This window comes from Meriones unguiculatus, chromosome 7, assembly GCF_030254825.1.
Source record: "Meriones unguiculatus strain TT.TT164.6M chromosome 7, Bangor_MerUng_6.1, whole genome shotgun sequence".
In the NCBI taxonomy this organism is placed as follows: Eukaryota; Metazoa; Chordata; class Mammalia; order Rodentia; family Muridae; genus Meriones; species Meriones unguiculatus.
In genome coordinates, this window is record NC_083355.1 from 108,295,292 (window position 1) to 108,321,195 (window position 25,904).

The following is a 25,904-nucleotide window of genomic DNA, read 5'->3' on the forward strand; positions in this document are numbered from 1 at the left end:
GGAGAATAGTCCTATATGATGCCTGCAACATAGAAAACTGACAGAGCTTATAACTGGATGGCAGAAACTACTCCTGCAGATTGAAAAGGAAAAAAAGACAATTAATCAAGATAGTTAAAGAGTTGAATAGCAACTTCACAGGAAAGGACTCCAAGTATAAAATAATCCTGAGAAATAGGCTCAATTTACTCATAATTGGCAAATTGCAAATTAAATGAGAACCTCCTACACAATTATCTGAACAAATTAAGTTAAAAAGGCTGCAATGTCTACTAGGGCCAAGGAGGTGAAGAAGTACTGATGGAGGGATAAGTTGGCAGTCATTTGAAAGTAGTATAGTATGATGTGTTGAGGTTAAAGAGAAAGCAAACGTATGAATAGTAATATTTAGCTATGCACTCAACTATGTTAGTTACCATTCTATTGCTGTGTGTGGTGTTCTGAATGAAAATGGCTCCCACAGGCTCATAGGGAGTGACACTGTTAGGAGGTGTGGCCTTGTTGAAGTAGGTGTGGCCTTGTTGGTGGAAGTGTGTCACTGGGCAGGGAGGGGAGGAGGTTTGAGGTCTCGGATGTTCAAGCCAGGCCCAGTGTCTCATTCTCTTCCTGCTGCCTGTCAATCTGGATGTAGAACTCTCAGCTACCTCTCTAGCATCATGTCTGCCTACATGGCATCATGCTTCCTGCCATGATGATAATGGACTAAACCTCTGAACTGTAAGACAATTGCAATTAAATGTTTCCTTATAAGAGTTGCCGTGGTCTTGGAGTTTATTCACAGCAACAGAAACCGTAACTAAGACACTGTAATAACACGCCAGAACCAAGGCAACGTATAGAAAGGAGGGTTTATTCTGTTACAGTTCCAGAGGGATGAGAGTCTGTTGTAGCTGGGAAGCATTGCAGCAAGCAGCAGACACGGCAGTTAGAGCAGAAGCTGAGAGCACACATCTTGACCTGCAAACATGAAGCAGAGAAAGTAAACGTGGAATTACACAAATCTTTAAGCTCTCAAAGCCTATCCTACCTCCAATCACATATTTCCTCTGACAAAGCCACTCCTCCTAAACCTCCCAAATGGCACCATTAATTGTGACCAAGTATTGAAGCCCCCAAGCCTATAGAAGGCATCTCTCAGTCAAATTATAACATTGCATTGTCTGGGCTCCCACAAGCTCATGCCCATATCATCATGAAAAATGCATTTACTACTTCAAAAGGCCCCATAGTCTTTCACAGTCTCCAAAACTTTAAAAATCCAAAGTCTTTTCTGAGACTCAAGAACAATCTCTTAATTGTAACCTTCTGTAAAATCAAAGAGCAAAATTCATACTCCTACATACAGTGACATAGAACATACATCACCATTCCAAAAGAGAGGACTGGGGACAGAATAAGAAAATACCGAACCAAAGTAAGACTGAAACTTACCAGAGCAAACACCAAATCCTGTACATGCCTGATGTCTGAGACTGTAGTTTCAAAGGTTTTCGATAGCTCTGCCCCTCTAACTTTCCTGCAACATACGTCTCTCTCATGAGATGGCTTCACAGCTTGTATGCAGCTCTCCGTGTTAGATGCCTCATGGCTCTGGCATCTTTAATGTCTTGGAGTCTCCATTGTAACCCAGGCTTACACAGCGGCATCTCACAGCCTCTTGAGCTATTAGGGCCTTCAGGCAGGGTTCTCCTGCCGTATTCTGGTTGGCCCCCACAGCTCTCTGAAACCAAGGAGGATTAGTCTATGACTCATTTACTCTTGCACTTTATATGTCTTTAAAGCCAGTATCTTGAGAACAACACTACCATGTTTGGGTACCAGTTTGAGATGGACCCTCATCCTTTCATATTGCATTAGCAACAGCTTCTACTTGTTGTTGCTTTTTAGGAACAGAAACTCTATAAGCATTTTATTTTCACAAATTGGAAGCTTAGCAGAGTGGGGTCTTGCCCTAAGGCCACACTTTCCTTTGTTCTAATACATACCAGTCCTCTTCTCAATGGTGTAAATCTCCTTCATGATTATACCTTCTCTTCTAGCACATTCTTTGGCTCTAACATTGAATTTCCTAATTCTCCCTTACTCTCTAATTTGTATGTTTTAAAATTTTCTTTTTGATTACTTGTTCTTTTCATTGTAGACCTGAAGAAGCATTATCAATGACAACCACAGCACAGAAAACAGTTATGCTGTTTTGACATTTTCTCTACCAAAGAAATTAATCCATGTATTATTTATTTTTGTGTAGCTGTGATAAAACACTGCGACTAAGGCAACTTATTAAAAAAATGTTTACTTGGGCTTATGGTTTTTGAGGGTTAAGAGTTCATAATGGCAGGGAGTCATGGTGATGAGAATCAAACATTTCGGATGAAATAGAAAGCCAAGGTCTTACTCTTGAAATGCAAACACAAAGCATTATAAACTTAAAATGGTTCAAATTTTTAAAAGTCCCAAAGCCCACCTCCGGTGACATACTCACTCCAGTAAAGCCAACCAGAGCCAGCAACTGGGGGTCAAGTAGTTAAGCATCTGAGGCTTATGGGGGGGAGTTTTGGTTCAAACCACCACAGTCCATCACCTTTTAATTAGCCTCTGGCAAGTTCTCAGGGAAAAAGGCAGAAGATGGCACTCCTGCCTTACAGGCTCCAGCTGGAAGAAATGCTGCTTATAGCATTCAACCATTTATCTCATCAACGTTTCAAAGTCTTTCATATTCTACCACAGAACAGCAAGGTCAGGTTTATGACTGCACGTACAGCAATATCCCACTCCTGATACCAACTTCTGTATTAGTTACTAATTTGCTGCTGTGATAAAATACTATGACCAAGGTAACTTACTGAAGGAAGAGTTTATCTAGATTTACGGTTCTAGAGGGCTAAGAGTTCACCATGGTGAGGAAGCATAGCAACAAGGAGCAGGCGTTGAGTCAGGAACAGGAACCTGAAGGCTTACATCCTCAACTACAAGAACGAAGCAGAGAGAAGATATGGAAGGAGAACAAGGCTTTAAGTTCTCAAATCTTACTCCTAGTCAGCTACTTCCTTTAGCAAAGCTGCACCACTTACATCTTTGTAAATAGAACCAAGAACTGGGTCCAAATCTCCAAACCCCTGAGTCAATAAGGAGCATATCTCATTCAAACGATGACAGTGTGTATTGTGTTTCAAGCTGAATTTTCCCTTCCTTTTTCTCAGCACTTGCACAATGAATGTCAGTCTTCGTGTGTGTGGGTGGGTGAGTGTGTGTGTACGCTAGTGACAAGGGTGCTACTCAAAAAGCTAGAGAATTATTTTTCCGTCTTCAGCCATGGGAGTTTCCTGACAACTCCATTTTCAACGTCATTTTTCACCTGTGCCAGCCGTTTCCTATGAAGCCTCTTCTACAGAACAGACTGCATAATCTTCTTGAAGTATTGGTTTTTGAGGAATGATTGCTCAGATCTTGGGGGTTACACATAGTACATCCTCGAAGAAATGAAGATCCGAGTCCTGCCTGCTATGTTACCTTTGGTGACCGGCTTCAAGGGTGTGCAATAAATCCCACCTGAGCATTGATAGAGGCCAGAGAAGCAGTTTGGAACATTAGTAAGCACATAAAAATAATTGAGAAAATTCTTCTAGAAATGATATTGGCCATATGCTCAGATGTAGTCGAGTGACTAATAAATTTTCCTTGATCTTCTGTTCTTTTAAGATTTCATTTGTATAAAGCGAGCAATGAAAGCAATTACCCTCACAGTCAGATTTGTAACTGCTGAGAGGGAGGTAGGAAGTTCTGACGGAGAAAGAAGAGTGAGTTCAAGGCTTTTGTAGTAGTGGTGTCATGTTCTGTTTCTTGACCTGGGTGTGGGTACATGTTATTAGCTTGATTAATCACAATTCATTACGTTGTACTTTCATGTTTTACCTACAGTACACTCATTCAGAACATTGTAGAGGCTGCTGCTATCAGGGACATATCTGAAGCAAGTGTCTTCGATGTTTATGTGCTTCCCAAACTCTGTCGAGCTGCACCATTCACAGCAAAGTGGTCAGAAAGCCAGAAGGACTGAACATCCCCACCACAATTTAGACCTGCTGGTGATGCACCACTACCTCCTCCAAAGCCACATAAAGATAAAAGGCTTTGGTGATAGAAGGACAGAGAAAAAAAAAACACTCTGGACAAATAAAATGGAAGTTATACTTAAAAACAAAAAAAAAGATAGCATGTACTTCAGACACAGGGTCTAAGGGGCCCTGAGCTGGAACAGACATGAATGTCTCCTCCCTAAGTATTAGCTCTCATTGTACCAAAAGGTGCCATACAAACTCCCAAAGGTGAGAAGCAACCAACAGTCCTACTAGCTGAGACACCTTTGAACCACAACAATGGCCCATGGGGCACAATAGCCCTAAGAATGCAGTAGCAGCAGGCATATCTTGGTGGTAACCCACAGTTCTCTAACTGAAGTTAAGACCAACTCAACAAAAGGGAAAGTATGTCCGATATTAGAAATCTAGCCAACTACCCAGGGCTAAAGGACTCGTAGATATCCGAGGAGAACCTACAATAACTACAATAGCTACTTTACCAAAAAAGCATAATCCTCAACCACATTCTGAATATTTTCCTTATGCCCACAGACAAGTGTAGTTCTCATCCCTCATCAAGGGAACTTCTTCTTGCAGCAGATGGGAGACCATTGCAGAAGACCACAACCAATCAAAATGCAGCTGGAGAGCCCAGTCCCAGTGGCTACATCCACAACCCAATTCCCGCACCTAAGGCTCAGGGAACATTGCAAGAGAAAGGGTGGAAATATTTCAAGAGTCGGAGGATCAGGGAGTTTGCTGTGAGACGTAAGCATGAGCTGAACAAGGGTGACAACGATATACGTGCTAAAGTGGACTAAGAAAGACCATGTGATCTCAACCCTACACAAGCCACTATAGTCAACTAAGGAATGCTGAGAGTGGGAGAAATAGAAAACACCAATTGCTTTTCCAATACTGAACAGTCACCCCTGAAAACATACAAACGAGTAACATTATTATAGACTGAGTAGATCACATTTAGGAATGTATATGTGTATACATATACGCATAACAACAAATAATTTTTTAAAAGACCATGAGTTTGAAAGAGAGCAAGGATGGGTATATGGGAAGGTTTGGAGGGATGGGAGATAAGGGGAAAACAATGTGACTATATTATAATCTCAAAAATGAAATAAAAACTTTTGAAATATAGAAAAAAATGAATGAGGAAAAACATAAGAGAATACAAAAAGTTGCCACATGTGATTCAGCTGCATAACAAAAAGATATGGTTGTGAAAATTAACATATAAAATTAAAAGTTATAATGGGGAACTTTGAGAGTCGGAGACTAAAATATTTTATGCTTTTTTTTTTTAAATGTATGTGGTCTTGCAGTTAAATACGTGTCTAGAAATGTTCCTCATGGAATGGGAAGCAGGACCTGTTGTATGCAGTGGAGTTGACTGTGTCTTCAGTGAGTCCAGGACTCAGTGATCACACAGGACTGTCCTTGCATTTGATGTCTTCCATTAATATTTTATTGAGAAGAGAGTTTATAGTTTTCCATGATTCACATAGGAAATAAGACTCCCTTTCTTTCTTCTTCCTCACGTCTTTCTTCCTTTTTTACATTAATTAATTAATTTAGTATGTGCATGATTGCTCCCTAAGTGGTCATTTTACTCAGCATATCAGAATAAAATAATAAAATATAATAATAATAATAGCGTGCCCCGTGCTCCTCAAAAACTTTCCAGGGTTAACAAGTGTGGAACACAAACACATAATTAGGTCCAGGAGACTGTTTCAGGATGGAGAAGATGAGTAGCGACACAGACCAGATTTATTTATCCAATGTCCACTTTGTGTCTGTGGGGCAGTGTGGGGCAGATGCTTATAAAAGTTTCACCAGGATAATCAAACCACAGTGAAGCATTTAGGACTTTCCTGAGGAGCTTTAGGAGAGAGAGGTCGCTTCCAGCCACAGTAACTAGAAAGTTTTGCACCCAAGAAGGAAACTGCCCTTTGAACAATAGCTATGTCTTAACAGGCAAGTCGTCAAAGAATTGCTCCATGTACCCACTGACATGAGGGTAGAAATGAATGTGAAATGAAGGGTTTGTGTCGGGGTCAACCGGGGATTACACTTCAGACATAATCAAGTTTCTCCATGAAATGTTATTTGAGAATAAAAAAAAAAATCCTAAAGTGGAAAAATTTCTAGAACAGAATGGTGTACGGTCACAAGGGGGTGAAGTAGAAGCGACATGAATCTCGGGCACTATTCAAGACGATTGCAAGATTGGCTAATTCTATGTGGTATTTCTTCTATCTGTTTTTCTCTTACTATTTTTGAAGTGGAAAAAAAGTGTATTTTATTATACCTTTAATATATGCCCAGTACCATGCTACGCACTTTAATAGGTAGATTTAATTTATTTTTCACATCAGACCTTTTGTGATAATGATGTCATTAGCTTACTTTGTAGATATAAGAGGTTTGGGGTTTAAATCGGTTCTTTTATTGTCGTGAAAATGAAATTCATCACAAATTGAGTTTACTGTTAAAGCAATGGTTGGGGAATTCCTTTGCATTGCAGATATTCTGTATTTAATTTTTTTTTAAGAATGTATACCGTCTTGTGGTTAAATATCTGTGTCTAGAAATGTTCCTCACAGAGTGGGGAGTAGGACCTGTTGTATGCAATAGGGTTGACTGCGTCTTCAGTGAGTCCAGGACTCAGTGATTAAACAGGACTGTGTTTAATCACTCAGTGATTAAACTGTGTGTGTGCCTGTGTGTGCACGCGTGCACCTGAGTATGTGATACATGTTTGTGAGAATGTACATGTGTGCTACTAATGCAAGTATATATACATTCATGTGAAAGTCAGGGCCAATTTCAGTTGCAGTTCTTCAGGAGATGTCATTAATTGGCCCAGAGCTTGCTAATCAGCCTTCCCCACCCCCAGATTACAAGTGTATATCACTATGTCCAAGAAACTGGCTTAGATAAATAAACATGGAATAAGGTGGCAGACAAGTACTATATATGGAGTTTAGGCAGAGAATTTTGGGAGTTGAGGCAAAGGAGAAATTTGATTGGAGAGGGTCTCCTGGCTGAAGTAGATATTTAGGGTAGATACATAGGGAAGGGAGTGATAGAATAAAGGCCGAGTGATGAGGAAGCACAGGATAAACTTGAAGAAGTAGCAATAAGATACCAGATCCTTCGGCACACACAGCTTTCAAATGATTAAACCATGCTGGGAGCAGCACGAAGAATTGACTAAAGAGGAGTGAGAGGGCCATCTGGGAGCTCCTAAGGAAGGTATTTCATTGATTCTGACATGAGATCAAGAAGAAATGGATGAATATTACACAAAGAAATGTGGACAGAAGGACATGGATTTGGGGTGGTTCTGAAACAAATGCCAACACATGAATCTCAATCAGATTGTACGTGTGAAGGGAAAGAAGACAACACTGGTGTTTCAAGTCTGAGCAACGGTGACCGAGACTGAGGGTCTCATGATGAGAAAGAAAACTGTGCAGAGTTAGGAAAATAAAGCATGGCTTATGCATGCTCAGCTGAAGGTACTGATGGGGTATCTCTCTATTAAAAAAAAATCTCTCAAGCAGTTAAGAATAAAAAGATCATCCTGAATGAGGTATCCCAGAAGCAGAAAGACTCACAGGGTATATACTCACTCATAAGTGGATATTAGACATAAAATATAGGATAAACATACTAAAATCTGTACACCTAAGGGAGCTAATCAGGAAGGAGGACTTTGGCTAAGATGCTCAACCCCCATTCAGAAAGGCAAAGAGGATGGACATCGAAGGAGAGAGAACAGGGAATAGGACAGGAGCCTACCACAGAGGGCCTCTACCCCGCAGGATATCGAGGCAGATGCTGAGACTCAAAGACAAATTTTGGGCAGAGTGCAGGGAATCTTATGAAAGAAGGGGGAGATAGTAAGACCTGGGGAGGACAGGAGCTCCACAAGGAGAGCAACAGATCCAAAAACTTTGGGCACAGAGGTCTTTTCTGAGACTGATACTCCAGCCAAGGACCACTCATGAAGATGGCCTGGAACCCCTGTACAGAGGTAGCCTATGGCAGTTCAGTGTCCAAGTAGCCTCCATAGTAATGGGGACAGGCACTGTCTCTGACAGGAACTGATTGGCCTGCTCTTTGATCACCTCCCCCTGAGGAGGGGGAGCAGCCTTACCAGGCCACAGAGGAAGACAATGCAGCCACCTCTGATGAAACCTGATAGACTAGGATCAGAGGGAAGGGGAGGAGGACCTCCCTTATCAGTGGACTGGGGGAAGAGGTGGGGAAGAGGGAGGATGGGATTGGGAGGGGAGTAGGGAGGGAGCTACAGGAGGGATACAAAGTGAATAAACTGTGATTAATAAAAATAAATTTTAAAAAAGAATATAAGCTTGAACCTTGAGAGACCAGAATGAAAAGAACTGAAAATCTTTACCCTGCCAGCTGTAATCTATTCATAGGAGTAGATGAGCTATCCAAATGATGGTGAGACAATACAGAAAAGGCCAGGGCCCAAAGGCAAAGCTTTGAGAAACAGCTCATTCTTTTGAAAGTAGGGGGCAGAAAATGAAGAAATAGATAACAGTATTAGTCAGCTTTCCTGCACTGTAACATATTCCTGAGATAATCAGCTTGTCAATCGGAAAGGTTTGTTTTGGGCTGACGGGGGTGGGGGGGATTTCAGTCTATGGTGGAGCAAAAGATGACATGGCTTTAAGGACTGCAGCTGGAGGCAGCACAGCAGGCTGTGAGCATGTGATGGAGCAAAAGCCCTGCCCCCTCCCCCACCTCTGCACTGGGAACGCAGCTCAGTGGCATAGCACCTAACATGTGAGAGGTCCTGCATTTGCTTCCCGGAACTGAAAAACAACTGGAGTTGAAGACATTTCCTTCATGGACTGGAAGCTGATGCGAGAAAGAGGGAGGAGCCGGTGTCCTACTGTTCCATTCAAGGACATGCCCCAGTTGACTTAAAGTCCTGGCTCTAGAGTCTACCTCTTAAAGCAGTGGTTCTCAACGTGTGGGTCATGACCCCCCAGGGACCATCAGAAAGCAGAGATGCTTACATTACTACTCACAACAGTAGCAAAATTGCAGTTATGAAGTAGCGGTGAAATAATTTTGTGGTTGAGGGTCACCACAACATGAGGGACTGTATTTGAGGGTTGCAACATTAAGAAGGTCGAGAACTACTGACTTAAAGGATGCCCATGTCTCTGTGGTGCAGTGGGATGGAACAGTCCTTGAATATGTGTGACTCTGGGAGATGTTTCAAACCTAAACTAGAGCAAATGCCGCTTGTCAAATAATGGTAGCATGCCCATTCATGGAGTTCTAGACCCAGAGCGCTGAGAGGAAAACACGACTGAGTACTTTTTGTTCTGTCAGAGGACCCAGGTTCAATTCTCAGAACCCGCGTGGTGGCTCACAACTGTCTGTGACTACAGTTCCAGGGGATCCCATGCCCTCTTCTGACCTCCAGTCAACAGGCACGCATACGGTGCACATACACACACGCAGGCAAAATACCCATATACACAAAATAAAATAAAGACGCCCTCCCCAGAAACAAACGTCTACTTAAATTAATTAGATTAAATTAATAAGAAAAAGAAAAGGGTCCTAATGAATTGGGGGTTCTTCTGCGGAATGTATGTCATTTAGAACACGCTATAATCTAAGAAGTTAGAAAGACGTAGATAATGCTTTAAGACTCAGTTGAATCAGATAGCTTAATAGCTAAATTCTATTTTTCTGATTGGGTCTGGTGGCACATAGCTCAAATCCCATCACCCAGAAGGCAGAGGTGAGTGGATGTTTGTGAGTTCCAAATCAGCCTGGTCTACCTAGTGAGTTCCAGGCCAGCCAGGGCTACACAGTGAGAGCCTATCTCAAAAATAAAATCCATTTACTTAATTTATTTTTGCAGTGCTGAGGATAGGACCCAGGGTCTTTCATGTGCCCTATAAAGTTTACCACTACTCCTCTTCTGTTTCATGACCTGTGACTCTATTCTGTTTAATGACAGTCTCTGTTTAATGCTCTCCTTTCCCAGTACAACACCTAGTCTTGACCAGGCTATGTAGGGAGCCAGGTGGAGACAAAGAGATAAACCAGAAAATATTCAACAGGGAAAGTGAACTTTGAAGAATAGAAGGGAAGAAAACAAATAAAAACAAAACTCCTCACACAAGAGATATCTAAGCCCAAATTACACAAACTAATTTAATGATAAGAAATGAAAGCAAATAAAACAAAACAGAACACCCCAAGAGAATGTGAATTCACTACAAATAAAATTATTATTTTTTCTTCTGTGGTTGAAACTGGCAAAGACCCTCAAGCAAATATGCTTGTACTGAATGTAGGAGTAAAATTCATAAAAAGTAACAAATGCCATGAATGAAAAGAAGCAGATATGCAATGGGAACAGGTAAATATGAAAGATTTAATTAGGATGTGAAAATAAAATATTTACATCATTGAAATGGGAAATTAAATTCCTGAGATGAACAACAGATTGTACACTAAAAGAACCAGTGAATTTGGAGATAAATGTGGCTCTGTGGCAAAGCATTTATCTAGCGTGTGTTAAGTCCTCTCCACCCTGAGAAAGAGAGGAAGTTGGGAGGAAGAAGGAGGAGAAGAAGAGAAAAGAGGAATGAAAGGAGAGAGAGAGAAGGAAGTTGGGAAAGAGGAGTGAGGAGAGGTGTTGGCATACTTTTCATTTCCTATGTTAACGGTGTTTCTTATTCCTCTACCTCCCTTCCATCAACATCCCCACCCCAACACTTGGTAGGAAGGTTAGTGGGGAATGAGGGAGAGTTCTCTTTACTATCTCTGGCTTATTAGGGTCTTTGGGTTCTTTGGGGCAATACCAATCTCAGTGGTCAGGATATCTAGCATTCCAGCAACCCAGTAACAGTAAATACAGCCAACGTAGCAGCAGGATGACAAGCCGCCTTCTTCTTTCTCCGACTGTCTCTTTGAAGCGTTCTTCTCTCTTGGCTCTGGTATTTATATCCTCTCAGAGTCCTCCAAGTTAAACTGTCTCCAGCTGGCAAAGACCACGGCCCTCTCCGTGCTACATGCAGCTGTTACCAGCTGCCGATAAACTAAAAGCAGCTCTATATCCCACACTTGGGATTAAAACAAAAACCTGTTCAAATAACATAACTAAGTTTTTAAAGAAACCAAAATTTCCACTACAGAGAGAAGAGGGAGAAAGAGAGAATGAATTTTGAGGCATTTACTTAGTATGCATTATGAGGGGTAAAAAGATGAGGACTATGAGCAAGCGTTAAGACACACCAACAAAATAAGAGGGCCTGAAGTATAGATGGGAGCTCTAGAATAAGAAAAGGAAGGAGATGGCAGAGAAGAAAAATACAAGCAAAAATGGCAAACGTTTTCCTAGAGTTGAAACATTTTCTGAATCCTCAGATGACAGAAAATGTACTCTCAGTACTGAGAAAAATAAAGTAAGTCAATAAGAAAACACACATTATTAAATGTGCAGAAAATATCCATACAGAGTTTTAAAATGACTAAAGGGGAAAATGTTTTTTAAAATTATTATTATTGTTGTTGTTATTATTATTTTGAGACAGGGTCTTATTATGTAGCTCTGGCTGTTCTGGAACTCACTATGTAGACCAGGCTGGCCTTGAACTCACAGAGATCTGCCTGCCTCTGCCTCCTGAGTGCTGGGATTAAAGGCTTGTGGTACCATGCTTGGCTACTATGTTGTTTTTGTTTGGTTTGAAATAAGGCAGAGTGAGAGCAAACTTCTCACCAATAAAATATTCTAGAAAACAAAAAAGAAAGTATTGAAGAAAAAATGTTTTTGAGCTAGAATTCACAACCAACTAAATACCAGAAAGAGAACAAGAAACACTTTCAGATTCAAAAGTCCAAGTTATGTAGTCCTGTGCCTTTTGTCATTGTTATTTTTAAAATGTTTAATTACATGTGTTCACATGTGTGTGCATGTGCATGTGTGTGGAGATCAGAGGTAACAGTATGTGTCGGTTATCTCCTTTCATCAGGTGGGGTTTGATGATGGACCTCAAGTTGTCCAGTTTGGTGGCAGGTGCCCTCTCCTCTCTGCCATCTCTCCAGCCTCCTTATGTCTTTTATGAAAGAAGTGAAGGTGCATCAAAGGGAGGTATGTGGGCAAGAAATAATTGCGAATGCAGTGGCTGATAAAACTGTTGACCAAATCATCAGTGAGTTTTGTTTGCACAGGCAAACTGAAACGCTACTTAACAAGATAGGTATTTGTATTTAGTTAAGAGGAAGTTATAAATATTGCAGTTTGCTAGAAAGACTCATAGTTGAAATTTTATTTAAAAAATCAAAACAATCAGTAAAAGACAAGAAACAGAATCGAAACCTTTCAAATCAGGGGAAGGAAAGGGACATTATGAATAAGCTTTGAATATTAAAAGCACAATTACAGAATAATAGAAAAAAAGGAAAGGAACAATGAAGACTATGCAAAATAAGAAGGTAAGCACAAGCCGAGTCTATCAGAATAAGCACAAAAAAAGAGTCAACCTATTACTGAGGAAAATTATCAGTCTAAGTAGAAACAAGCCTCAACTATTTTGCTGATTAAAAGAGACAGACTCAAAACCACACAGACTTAGTAATAATAAAGAGAGGAAAACGACACACAAAACAAATATGGTTCAAAACATTGGCTCAGAAAGGCTGCTATATCACACAAAGTAGAATTCAGGGAAAAATTGTTTGAAAGGAAGAATAAAGATGCAGCAGATTAAGAAGAAAAGTCACCACGAAGATGTAATGATTAGACATGTTTTCACTGAGCAATATAATCTTTAATTTACAAACATGTTCTTACTTATCTATAGATAACAAAATGAGCAGAATTACATGGAAAAATGAACAGAAATCATAACCAAAGTGGGGTAAACAGATAAGTATGCCAAACCCCAGCAGAGGCCAAAGGGAAGCTCAGTGGTTAGGATGTTTTCTACTTTTCTAGAGGAGCAATTTGGTTCCCAACTTCAGCTCCAGGGCATCTGATGCCTGCTTTAAGTCAACTGGGCTGGGTTTGTGTCATTGAGTTAGGACACAGGCTAACACTGAACCAGTCCTGGGTTCAAGTTCTAGGACCACAAAACCAAACCAAACCAACCCACCAACCAACCAAACAAAGAATCAAAACCCAAACCAAAACTAACTCTCTTTTTTAAAAAGAGGACGTCAGAACATTAGTTACAAAATGATTTGGAAAACAAACGACAATGAATTTTATCTGAGACACTGACAAGTAAATATGTAGCTGTAAGCACACTTGTTATGAGTAATTAAGAACTGTCGTGTTCAGCTGGAGACACTAGACACGAATGAGAGAAGAGTGATTTCCTCATTCCTGCTTCCACTGCCGCACAGCAGAGGGTCATCAGATCCTACAGTGGTTCTCAACCTGTGGGTCAGGACCCCCCACCCCCGAGGCTGCATACGAGCAACTACATTACAACTCATAACATTAGCAAAATCACAGTTATGAAGTAGCAATGACCTAAATTTATGGTCTGGGGTCACCACAGCATGAGGGGTCACAGCATTAGGAAGTTTGAGAACCACTGTCCTAAGGTGACCCACTGTCTTGTTGGTCCAAGACAGAGGGACAGTAGACTTTTAATACTCTTTGGAGACAGTTGCAGGCTCATCCTACCCTGAGCCATCAGAGAACAGATAACCCAAATTTGATGTAAACAAGTTTAGACAAAGAAACTAACTTATCCTTCTTTTTTTGTTCAGACAACTGTCATCTAATGCTATAACTAGACGAGAAAATTATTAACCAGGGCACTTTTCATGACAGGTGCAAAGATTCTAGAAAACAATTATCAAGTCTGTTCAGAAGTATTAAAGAAAGATAGGATCAAATTTATTCCTAGAATGTGATGATCCTTTAGGAAATCTATTAATATAATATACCTCATTAGCAGATGGAAGACATTATAGCCTACTTCACAGATGATTTTTTTAAACTCAGTACAAGTTGGGGGCTTACTTGCAGATTTAGCTATTTGAGGTTGAGTTAGGAGGACAGTTTGAGCTCAAATGCTGAAGGCTAGTCAGCTCAGCTCAGCAACATCTCAGTTCAAAAAACACAAATGCAAAAACAACTCAGCATAGACTTCTGGTTTCCCTTCTCTACAGAGCGGAAGCTGACGCTTCTGCCCTCACAGTAAGAGAAAACACTGAGGCTCACTGTGTCTTCCTAGATTTCCCAGAGAATTGAGGCCAGAGTACAAACTGCCTGTTTCAGTTTTTCAGAGATGCTGTTAGGAAATGCCAGACACCGGAGTGCTTAACGATAGCATGAGGAAGCCGTGCTTCTTCAGATGCTCTGGGGAAGACTCTTTGCTGCTTCGGGCTTATTTCCAGGGCTTCCAGTCACCGTGGCATTCCTGTAATCTCTGCCTCCACCTCCACCCGATTTCCCTTCTGGTCTGTGTGTCCCTTACAGCCTTCCCAACCCATTATGGCCCTAACTTGATTGCATCTGCAAAGATTGTATTTCCAAATATGCTCTTACGGTGATGTTCTGGGTGAACATGTATTTGGGGGGAATAAAATTCAACCTATACACACACACACACACACACACACACACACACACGCACACACAACACCACCAAAAAAGCAACACACAAATCCCGGATAAACAGGTGAGCACAGAGACTCTCACTACATTGATTTAGTAATGCATGAAGCACTTTCCTGGTTACCGGTGGACTGTGGCAGTGGAGAGTAGACTACCTTGATATGCAGAAGCTCTTGGCAGGGACAGGCTTGGCGGGGACAGGCTTGGCGGGGCTCGCGTTAATGGGTTTTACCTCTAGAGCGATGGTTCTCAGCCTGTGGGACAAGACCCCATTTGGAGGTTGCATGTCAGATATCCTGAATATCAGAGAGTTATATTATGATGCAGGACAAAATTACAGTTATGAAGTTAGCAACAGGACATTATAGTTGGGGGATCACCACAGCATGAGGGACTGTATTAAAGGGGTCGCAGCACGAGGAAGGTTGAGGACCACAGCGCTGGAGGCTCTAAGGGGTTCTCGTGATGAAGATCTGAAAAAAAAAAACAAAACAAAAAACAAAAAACCAAACAAACAAAAACCAAAAACCAAAAACCAAATCAAAACAAAAACCTTCTGCTTCTGCCAGGGAATAAGATGGAGCACTTGAGGATCCAACCCGGATTGTATATTCTCCACAATGAAGGCTTTGTCTCAGGGTAATGGGTTTATTCAAACCTTGTCCAAGCTGTGGGACAGGACACCAGACAGTTGGAGCTTACGCCAGACTTTCTACCTTACAGGATGGTTGTGTGTGGGGTAAGGTGAGGGCTAAGATAGGCTTCTGTAGGTTACAGTAAAAAAGGAATCCATTAAAAACACAGAGATTTAGTCACAGGACTACAGCCTGCTTCTCCCACAGAATACCTGACCCAGTACATTAACTGGATTATAAGCGAGAGAGGCAAGACAATCTATTTCAGGAATTTCTAAAGAAATCTAGATGACAAGGGAGACAACGAACGACGCTAAAGGAAACGGAAACCTGACACTCACAGCCCCAGTCAACATTAAACACAGTCTAACTCCTATCTAAGTAAACGCAAACCCTTACTCGAAATGCTGTTTGCTTCACTTCCTATTACCTAATACATTCGGCCTGGCACTCGACAAAAAAATTGCAAGGCGTGTATCGTAGTCAGTAGAAGTGGGTTACTGCAACCAAATCCCTGAGGCAGTTAGCACAAAGGTTAGTTCATTTAGCTCCACGAGTCTCCTAAGATTGGGCAGCACAGTGATTTGGACCTCTGGTGAGGACCCTGGGTAACAATGGAAGGGAGTTCTTGTCAGAGTAAATCAGTTACTTGTGAGCCGTGAAACAGAGAGACCACAAAACTAGACCCCATGCTCATCTTTGGGGACATACCTTCAGTGACCTAAGGGCCTCCTTACAAGGTCCTCCTTCTAAAAGTTAAAGGTATGTCCGAGGAGTGTCACCCTGGGGATGAAGACTCTAACATACAGATCTCTAGCGGACACTGTTCGCATTTTGAAGCAGGTCAGCATGCTAGAGGGAAAGAAGCGACACAGGTTGAAAGGCAAAGCAAGCACTGGATGCAAACGCATCTTAGGATGACTACATTGAATAATGATTTGATTTAAAATGAGTATGATTACCGTGCTAAGGGATCTGCTGAGAAAGTGGACTACATGAAGGGCAAATGGGTAATACAAGCAGAGAGCTGAAACACCACCTAAAGAAAACGCTAGAAATAAAAAAAGCCCATTACGGTAGAAATGAACAGTGCGTTACTGACTCATCTCTCGAATTCTACAACACACGCCGAAGCTTTGGACAACGGATTTCCGTGAATGTGCTGAATTGGTTCATCAATTGCAACAAATGCAGTTTGGAATAAAGTCTCTGTGTGTGCATTCGTGTTTTAGTGCGTTTATGTGTGTGTATCAGTGTGCTTGTGTGTCTGCATGTGTGCATGCTTGTGTATCTGTGCAGGAGTGTGTGTGTATGCGTGTGCACGTATGCTAATGTTTGGGGGGCACGGAGAGTGCACACGGGGACTCTCCAGTCTATCTGCTCGATATGTTCTTTATTAAAAATAACTTTCCATCATTAGCTAAGTATAGGAAACATTTCCTCAGCACATTATAAAAGATGTCTGCAGTCCAGGAACCTGGGAAGTTGAGGCAAGACCATCACAGGTTGAAGGCCAGTTCTAGATAACTTAGTGAGACCCTGTTTCAGGTCCTTGTGATAGCATGGTGAGTGATTTACCGATTAAGCCATAATCCCAATCCCCTCATATAAATATTGCTGACTGGTTTTGAGCATTTTTTTAGTGATTTTTTTAATTGAAAATTTTTTTTTCTCATACAATAGATATTGGCATGTTTTCATTCCCCCATTCTTCCTAGATCCTTCAAACCTCCCTACCCACCCAACTTTATGTCTTTTTCTTTCTTAAAAAAAAGCAATCTCATCCCCCAAAGCCAAGAAATAAAGACAAAACAAACAAACAAACAAACAAAACAAAACAAAATCAAGAAACAGAACAAACCCACAAAAGTGAAAAAATCAAAACAGACAAAAGAACAATAAGGAAAAAGAAATGCTCAAACAAAGCACCATGAAACAAAACTCCACAAAACTATCACTGAGTTTGTTTTGCATTGGCCGACTACTCCTGGGCGTGGGGCCTGCCCCGAAGTGTGGTTGATACACACATCAGAGAAAACTGATTCAACTGCAGATACCTTCTTGGTTTGAGGTTAGACTCCATGCTTACTACCCCCTCACAGTGCTGGGTCCCTGTCTGGCTTGAACCTATGAGGGCCCTTTGCACGCTGTCACAGTCTCTGTGAGTCCACATGTCTATCAGTCCTGCTGTGTCTGAAAGACACTGTTTCCTGGGCACGGATCTATGGGCAGAGCATTATGTCATTAAGGATCATTTTATTGTCATGTTCCTTTAGCAGAGTAATAGTACTGCGTTTCCCTTTAGGCCCATGACATAATAAGTCTCAGGTTCCTGGCTATTGTAGCATGTCAGCTATGCTTTCCGTCTCACCGAGTGGGCCTTAAATCCAATCAGAAAGTGTTTGATTACTCCCATAACATTGTGCCACCGTTGTACCTGTATATCTTGCAGGCAGGTCACTGCTGTAGGTTTCAGCAGTGTATGGGTGATAATCAATGGTTTCCTTTCTTCTCTCGTTGTATGCACAGTACATTCTAGTACCATGGTTGTTAGTCAGGAGGGGATGAAGCTTCTACCCTGGCCTTGAATTGAGAAGTTTTAAATTCATAGGGGAAAGAAAAAAAAAAAAGTCAAGCATGGTGGCCCACACCTATAATCCCAGCCCTCAGGGAGCCAGAAGCAGGCAGATATCTGTGAATTTGAGGCCAGCCTGGTATACAAAGCCAGTCCAGGACAGCCAGGGCTACACAGAGAAACCCTGTCTTGAAAAACCAAAACCAAAACAACAACAACAACAACAACAACAACAGAATGGAATGTACAGAGATTCCCAAAAGCCCCCTGGCCTTATGCACGTAAACCCTCAAACAAAATGTATTTAATGGAAATCGAGCACACCGAATTAAAATTGAACGAACGAACAAACAAACAAACAAACAAATAAAATGATAGTAGGAGATCTTGAAGGCGTGTGGAGAGAGAAAACGGGTACTTCCAGTTAGAAATAGTGGAGACTGGAAAGCAGTGAGCCTGCTTCTCTTGTGACCACAACAAATCACCTTGGTTTTCCTTGTCTTTTCTTTTTCTTGTTGTTGTTGTTTGGCTGCTGATTTGTTTGTTTGTTGTTTTTGAGTCTTGCTGTACACCACAGGCTGGCAGGATGTATAGAACTTGGTTTTTCCTGCCTGTGCCCCAGGGCTCAGATGACTTTTTATTTCCCAGACATGGCTACTTTCCGACGTTTTTAATTTTTCCGTTTAACACGCTAAAGAAACTGGCTACAACTCCTTATGAGGCCTAATTGACTAGGATCAGAAGAAAGGAAAAGAAGACCTCCCCTATCAGTGGACTTGGCGAGGGGCATGCATGCAGAGGGTGGAGGAAGGGAGGGGTTGGGACGGGAGGAGGGAGGGAACCACTGGGGAGATACAAAGTGAATAAAGTGTAATTAATAAAGAATTAAAAAAAAACAAAAAAAAAAACAAAAAAGAAAAAATAATATTTGAAATACACAAAAGTTAGATAAGGTGCACATTTTCATTGCAAATATGATAACTGTGTTTGTCCCTCTCCTTTGAATAACTTTGGGTAGTGGGAAGGTTTCTGTCTATATTGTTCTTATTATTGCTTTGTCCAGATTGTCCTAAGCACATAATAAATCAAGATAAACTTTGTATGGCAAGATGAAAAAAAAAAAAAAAAAGGAGCTGGGTACAGATTTCACTCTTGTCTCACAGTCCTCTAGGCTGTGTTCACTTTGTTTTATTTTATTTGTTCTAATTTATCTCCTTTCATTTCTTCAGATTGGATGATTTTTATTTCAACCTATTTAAACTTACTTATTTTATCTGTTTTCTGCATTCTATCATCAATCTCACTGAATTTTACAATTTTAAATGTTGCATTTTTTCACTTTTATTTATTTTGTATGTGTGCACACACATGCCATGTGACCAGAAGTCAACTTGTTCCCTCCTTCTGCCATTTGGGTCTTGGAGCTGGAACTCAGGTCACTAGGCTGGGAAGCAAGCACATTAACCCACTGAGCCAACTCATCGGCCCCTCAAATACTGTGTTTTCAAGCTCTAAGTTTCTAGCTTAAAAAGTTTTTATTTCTTTGCTGACATTTCTGTTTGTACAGTCATCATATCTTCTCTTATCTCACTGAGCAGAATCAGATAATTTGGAACTCTTGCCTGCTAAGTATGACTTCTCCATCATCTTGAGTTTACTGTTTTGTTTTTTGTTTGTTTTTTGATTTTCTGAGATAGGGCTCTTTCTATATAGGTCAAGCTGGCCTCAAATGTACTGTAATAGCCCAGGCAGGTCTTAAATTCATAACCCTCCTGCTTCAGTCTCTTAACTCTGGGGTATAATCATGTCCCCCATATTGAGCTGTTTTTTTTTTCTCTTTCTTTCTACACAATGGGTCATATTTTTAACTTTCCCTATTTCTTTCTTGTCTCCTCTCCTCCTTTCTTTTGCTATCCTCTTTCTGTTCTTAATAGGTTGTTGCTGTTCAGTCCACCCTCAGGCATGTTGGCACAGGGTCCTATGTTCTACATCAGCCTGGGCTAGGTAGGAAGAGTGGAGACAAGACCCAACAAACAAACAAACAAACAAACAAACAAACACTCAAACTCCTGAGCTCAAGGATCCTACTGCTTCAGCATTGGAACTATTGGTGTGCTTTCTTTCTTTCTTTCTTTCTTTCTTTCTTTCCTTCCTTCCTTCCTTCCTTCCTTCTTTCCTTCCTTCCTTCCTTCCTTCCTTGCTTCCTTCCTCCTTCCTTCCTTCCTTCCTTCCTTCCTTCCTTCCTTCCTTCCTCTCTTTCCCTTCCTTCCTTCCTTCCTTCCTTCCTTCCTTCCTTCCTTCCTTCCTTCCTTCCTTCATTCCTTCCTTCAAGATGGGGTTTCTCTGTAGCCCAGGCTAGCCCTGAACTCAGGGCGATCCACCTGCCTCTGCCTGGATCTGAGTGTTAGGATCACAGGAGTGCGCCACCACACCTGCTCTTTCTGTTTCTTTATATGTCAAATAAGTCTGAATTTTATCCTAGATCTTGTGACTATTATGTTGCAGAGAGCCTGTGTTCTGTTATATTCTGAGTACAGATTCCCTCCCCCAAATCCTCCCAGGTTTGCCCATCTTTCCTTCCACCCAAACCCACATACTTTCTTTTCTTGCTATAAAACAAACAAGCATCAAAAACAATACTAAAATAAAATAAAAGCTGGATAGGACAAAGAAAAAGGAGTGTCAACTTCTTTTTTTAAAGCAGTTGTTCAATGAGTTAAATACAAACTAACTCTTGAGGAGCAAAAAAAAAATCTTTGCTTAGCTCTTTTATTCCTCATTTGGTAGTTGTTATTTGTGTATAGCCTTGCATGTATGTGGTTCAGAAACCAGGTAGGGCTTTGGGTAGAGATACATAATTCGTACATCTTCTGCTCTGGCTTTTTCTTGAACTCTTCCCTCACTTTCCAGCAGCTGTGGTCACTTTAAACCATATAGTTTACTATTTCTGGTAGGTAACACTTTGAGGATGCTATTGGAGTCTTTAGCATCCCTCAGCCACAAGCAATGGAAACGCATCTGGAGTCATTTCTTTCTTCCAAGTGTTGATGCCTCTTGAGAATCTCTCCAATACTTTTAGAGTGGTTTGGTCCTTTATCCAGGGTTTATAATTATTGTCTGTGGGAAGATAGGTCTGACAGAGTCATTTATTTGGCCATAATGGAAACGGAACCTGGAAGGAGTCTAAATTGGTACAATCACTTCAGTGAGGGATTTAACAACATCTAGTGAAAATTGAACTTACTCTTGAAGACTATTATCTGTGTACAAAAGGACACATGTCAGAATGTTCACTGAAACTTTGTTCTTTGCAATAGAAAAGTACAACAACAAAATCATGAGTAAATTAATTGTGGGGTATTTCTATGAATAAATAAATGGGCTAGGGTAAAGTACTTCCTTAGCAGGTAAAGTGCTCATACGCAAGTGTAAGGACCTGAGTTAGAATTCCCAGAACTCATTGGGCAGTGGTTATGCCCTTTAATCAGCAGTTGGGAGGCAGAAGCAGAGGCAGAGGCAGGCAGATCTCTGAGTTTGAGGCCAGTTTGGTTTACAGAGTGAGTATCAGGATAGCCAGGGTTACACAGGGAAGCCCTATCCTGAAAAACAAAAGAAAACAAAACAAAACACAGCAACAACAACAAAAAGAATTGCCAGAACTCATGTAAAGCTGGCTATGGTAGCACGCCTGTAATCCTTTGGTGAGACAGGAGGCAGGGCGAAGAATCCCTGCAAACTTGTGAGCCAGATAGCTTGACATAAGCAGGAGTGAACAAATGAGAGAACTTATTTCTAGGTGAAAGGAGAGGAGAGACACTTGAGAGGCTGTCCTCTGACCACCCCTCACCACGTCCACATATGCCACACACACACAAAGTATGAGCAAACTAGTGCTCAATTGATATGAATAACTAAAAATGTAATGTTAGGCAGGAAGTTTTACAAATATATATATATATATATATATAATGTGATAATAATTATATAGACCTGAAATATGGGAAATAGGGCCTAGGTATGTAGCTCATTTGGCACAGTGTTTGCCTAATCGGCATGAAGCTCTGGGTTTGATTCCAAGCATAAACCAAATATGGTATCACATGCCTATAATCCTGATATTCAGGAGGCAGAGGCTGGGGTTTCAGAAGTTTAAGGTCATCCTTGGCTACTTTGTGAATTAGAATCCAAGCTGAGATGCTTGAGACTGTTTGAAAAAAAAAAAAACTTACCTACCTACCTACCTACCTACCTACCTACCTACCTATGATGTAGGGCTGGGACATAGCTCAGTGGTAGAGTGCCTGCCTGGCCTGGGCCATGCCGACACAAGAATAAAAGAATATGTATTTCAAAAATTAAAAAAAAAACACAACAACCTTCTGTGTGTAGGTGTTTTGTCTGCATGTATGTCTGTGTACCACATGCACCCAGCGCCTGTAGGTGCCAGAAGAGTGTTTGGGGCCCTCTGGAATCCGAGTTACAGGTGGTTGTGGGAGGAGAAGCAAGTGCTCCTAACCACTAAGCCATCTCTCCAACCACAAAACATCTTATCTTTGTGGATCTATGCGCGGAAGAATTTTTTTTTTAAAAGATTGATTTCAATTGTACGTGTACGTGGGGAGAAGGTTGTGTATCTGTGTGCAGGTGCTCGTGAAGATCTAGGACATTAGACCCCCCTAGAGCAACAGGTGGTTGTGGGCCACCTGAAGTGGGTGCTGGGAACCAGACGTGGGTCCTTTGGAATGGTAGCACAAATTCTCACCTGCTGAGCAATCTCTCTAGCCCTATGATAATTTTTGTAAGGGCTTCTACTACTTATAAAATATTTTATTTCTAGAACATGAATATTGGTACACTATAACAAAATATTAAGATCTGATGGACTAGGTAATGATATTAGCTTTCACGCTATTAGTTACCATTTTTCTTATTAGAAGAAAGAGTTAATTTGGGGCTATGGGTCCAGAGGGGTAGAGTCCATGGTGGTGGAGTGAAAGCACAGCGCAGCATTAAGCTGAAGGCTCCCATCTTGAACCACAAACAGGAAGCAGAGAGAGCAAAGTACAGATGGAGTGTTGCTTTGAAACCACAAAACCTGCCTCTAATAACATACTTCCTCTAACAAGGCCACACCTTCTAGAGCTATCTAAAGGAGCACCATACTCGGCTCCATGTATTCAGCTGTCCAACACTATGAGGGAAATCTCATTCAAACCATCCCATTGGGCGTGCTAGGAATAACACTCAAGGTTTCTGGCTTGCTCTACCCCCACCATTTGAGTTCTTAAATTGACTTAATTCCTTTATCTTAAATGTACTTTTCTCTTTCCAAACTTAGTATTTCTAAAATGGCAGTCTTTTATTATTTGCTTAACTTTCTCTTTCTTTCTTTCTTTCTTTCTTTCTTTCTTTCTTTCTTCCTTCCTTCCTTCCTTCCTTCCTTTCTTTCTTTCTTTCTTTCTTTCTTTCTTTCTTTCTTTCTTTCTTTCTTTCCCTTCCTTCCTTCCTTCCTTCCTTCCTTCCTTCCTTCCTTCCTTCCTTCCTTCCTTCCTTTCTCTCTTTCTTTTCTTTCTTTTTTTCTTTCTGAATGGTAGAGAGCCAAACTCAAGACCCAACACGTGTTAGGGAAGCACTTTTCTACTGAGCTATACACTCAGTCCTCCCTTTATATTCCTATGTTTGAGGCATTTACTAAACAATAGGAGGGAAAGGTCTGGAGAAAGATTTGAAGAGCTTGAAGAGCGTTCTATCACAGAAGTCAAGTAAAGAGTGAGTTTTAAAAAGGAATAGGGAGCTATTTCAAATGCTGGCCCCAAGAAATAAAATAATTGTGACTAGGTAGCAGGGAATTATCTGAGACTCTTGGAAGCATCTATTGCAGCCAGGAGTGGACAGAAGGTAGGTATGACAATGCAATAGGCAGGGACATGGACTGCTTATTCAGTAGGATGATGAACCCAGATTTTTCAGGGTGGAAAAGTTCTTTATATGCTGGCTGTTCATTTACCTAGAGGAAATGGAAGCATTCATAATGACAGGCAAGTTTTAGGAAGCAAAGACATTTTATGTAGCACAGAAAAATGGACAAAAAGATAGCAAGAAAGGTTAGGGACAGGAGGAAGAAGGCAGGAAACAAGGAAAAGGAAAGAATTTATCTCACTGAAGGAGTAAGTTGGGCCTTGTGTTGGCACAGAGAAACTGGGTATGGAGATGTTGCAGGCTAGTGAATTAACCCAACTGATCACAAGTCAGAAGCCTGCAGTAGTGACAGCCAAGGCTGAGGGACAGTGTCAATGATGTGGATGATTTGGGACTTTGAAAGGCTCTGAAAGGAACCAATCTGAACGGATTGGGGGCCTGTGAGCATCCTGAGAAGGTACCGCCAACAACACCTATCCTTCATGTGTGCTTGGCACCTCTAGACTCTCACATTTAATCCTCACAATGACTTTTTGATATGACTATCATGTCACTTTTTTCTTTTTTTTTTTTAGATGAGAAAATCAAGAACTAGGAAAGTGAAAGGTCTTGAATAGGACCACAAAAAGCAGGTCTGAAATCCAGATCCAGATTCACCTGGCTGGCCATGACCTCAGCAGCAGCTGGTTCTCAGTGTGGAAATAGAGGTTCCGTGACAAGCAGTCGTAACAGTAGGCAGAGCAGGGGTGGGGATAACTTCCAAGGCACACTTCCTCCTTTGTCCTGTGCTTGTCCAAGCCACTTTCTTTCTTTCTTTCTTTCTTTCTTTCTTTCTTTCTTTCTTTCTTTCTTTCTTTCTCTTTCTTTCTTTCTTTCTTTCTTTCAAATTTCAATTTCTGTTTTCTCTATTAAAGCCTCAAGCTTCCCAGAAAATTCGGAATAATTCCTTGAGCCTTCCTTTAATCACGGAAAATGTTTGTCGTCTTCTCAGAAATGTTTGTTATATTCATATTTCGTTCAGAACGACTTCCATTTATTTTATTTACTCAAGATTAACTCTTCACCACCATCCTTCGCAGAAATCCTTTATCTTTGCCTTGAGACAGGGCTGTGTTTTGGGAGAGTGTACAATGGAACAGCCTGGGCAGGTAGCTCAACCTACCTACCAAGAATGCAGTCACATGAGCACATCAAGAGCCAAACCACTCCTCCTCCCTTTGCGGTTCATCAGCTGGGCTGTGCCCGCACCATGGATAGCTCCCCAGACGTCTTTTTGCTGGCAACCTGAAGTACCTGGATATTTGTTCACAATATTCTTTTCTCAGTAGTCAAAGATCTGGATATTTAGTACATTTTTTCAAAGAATTTACTATCATTTCCCTTAACCTACGCATCATTCTTCGTGAGATGAAGGAAAAAAAAAACATTGATTTTATTGATATTAAAAATCATTCATCAGCTTACAGTTCCTATTGCTTTTGCTAAATCAGTTTGCTATGATCACTGCCCCTCAGTTTTCCAACTGAACGTTCTGAACGAGGAATGGTTTTGACGGCTGGCAGTTAGTCGCACAGTTTTCGCTATTGGAAGAACTCTCACCTCCATTGTATTAATTGACTGCCCATTAATTCTGAGTAGCAGGCTGGATTTTATTGTTCCCATTTTACAGATGATGAACACAGGGTTGGGAGGAGTAAGCGATGTGACTGGGTCTGGGTTTGGTTCGTCTATGTCCAATGCCTTTTTACTTTGAGGTGGACTCCCCAGGAGGCTTCCTATTAATATGCACGGTGCCCTTTTGATCGCTTCCCATTTCTATTGGTTTCTGTTTCCCAGCAGAGAGAGGGGCTTCCTACCGCGCCCAGGCTGGGCTGTCGCAAGGAGCACACCTGGGTCCTTCCTGTCTCCAGTTTCTCCTCTTCCTTTCCCATGGACCTTCCAGCTTCACCATCTGTGGAAATCTCCTCCTTTCCCCAGCTCCAACCCACACCCCCTCAAGTCTTCTCACAGCCCCCTGGCAGTGGGACCTCCCATCG

General features: G+C 41.3%; 1 long non-coding RNA gene across 1 annotated transcript; it reads right to left on the reverse strand.

Moving 5' to 3' along the window:
• Positions 1-835: 835 nt before the first annotated feature.
• On the reverse strand, positions 836-25,757 carry LOC132655292 (uncharacterized). Its single transcript, XR_009593066.1, has 3 exons — positions 24,526-25,757; positions 1,432-1,720; positions 836-957 (listed from the first exon to the last, which is right to left on the reverse strand). It is a non-coding gene; the product is annotated as an uncharacterized LOC132655292 (long non-coding RNA).
• Positions 25,758-25,904: the final 147 nt, after the last annotated feature.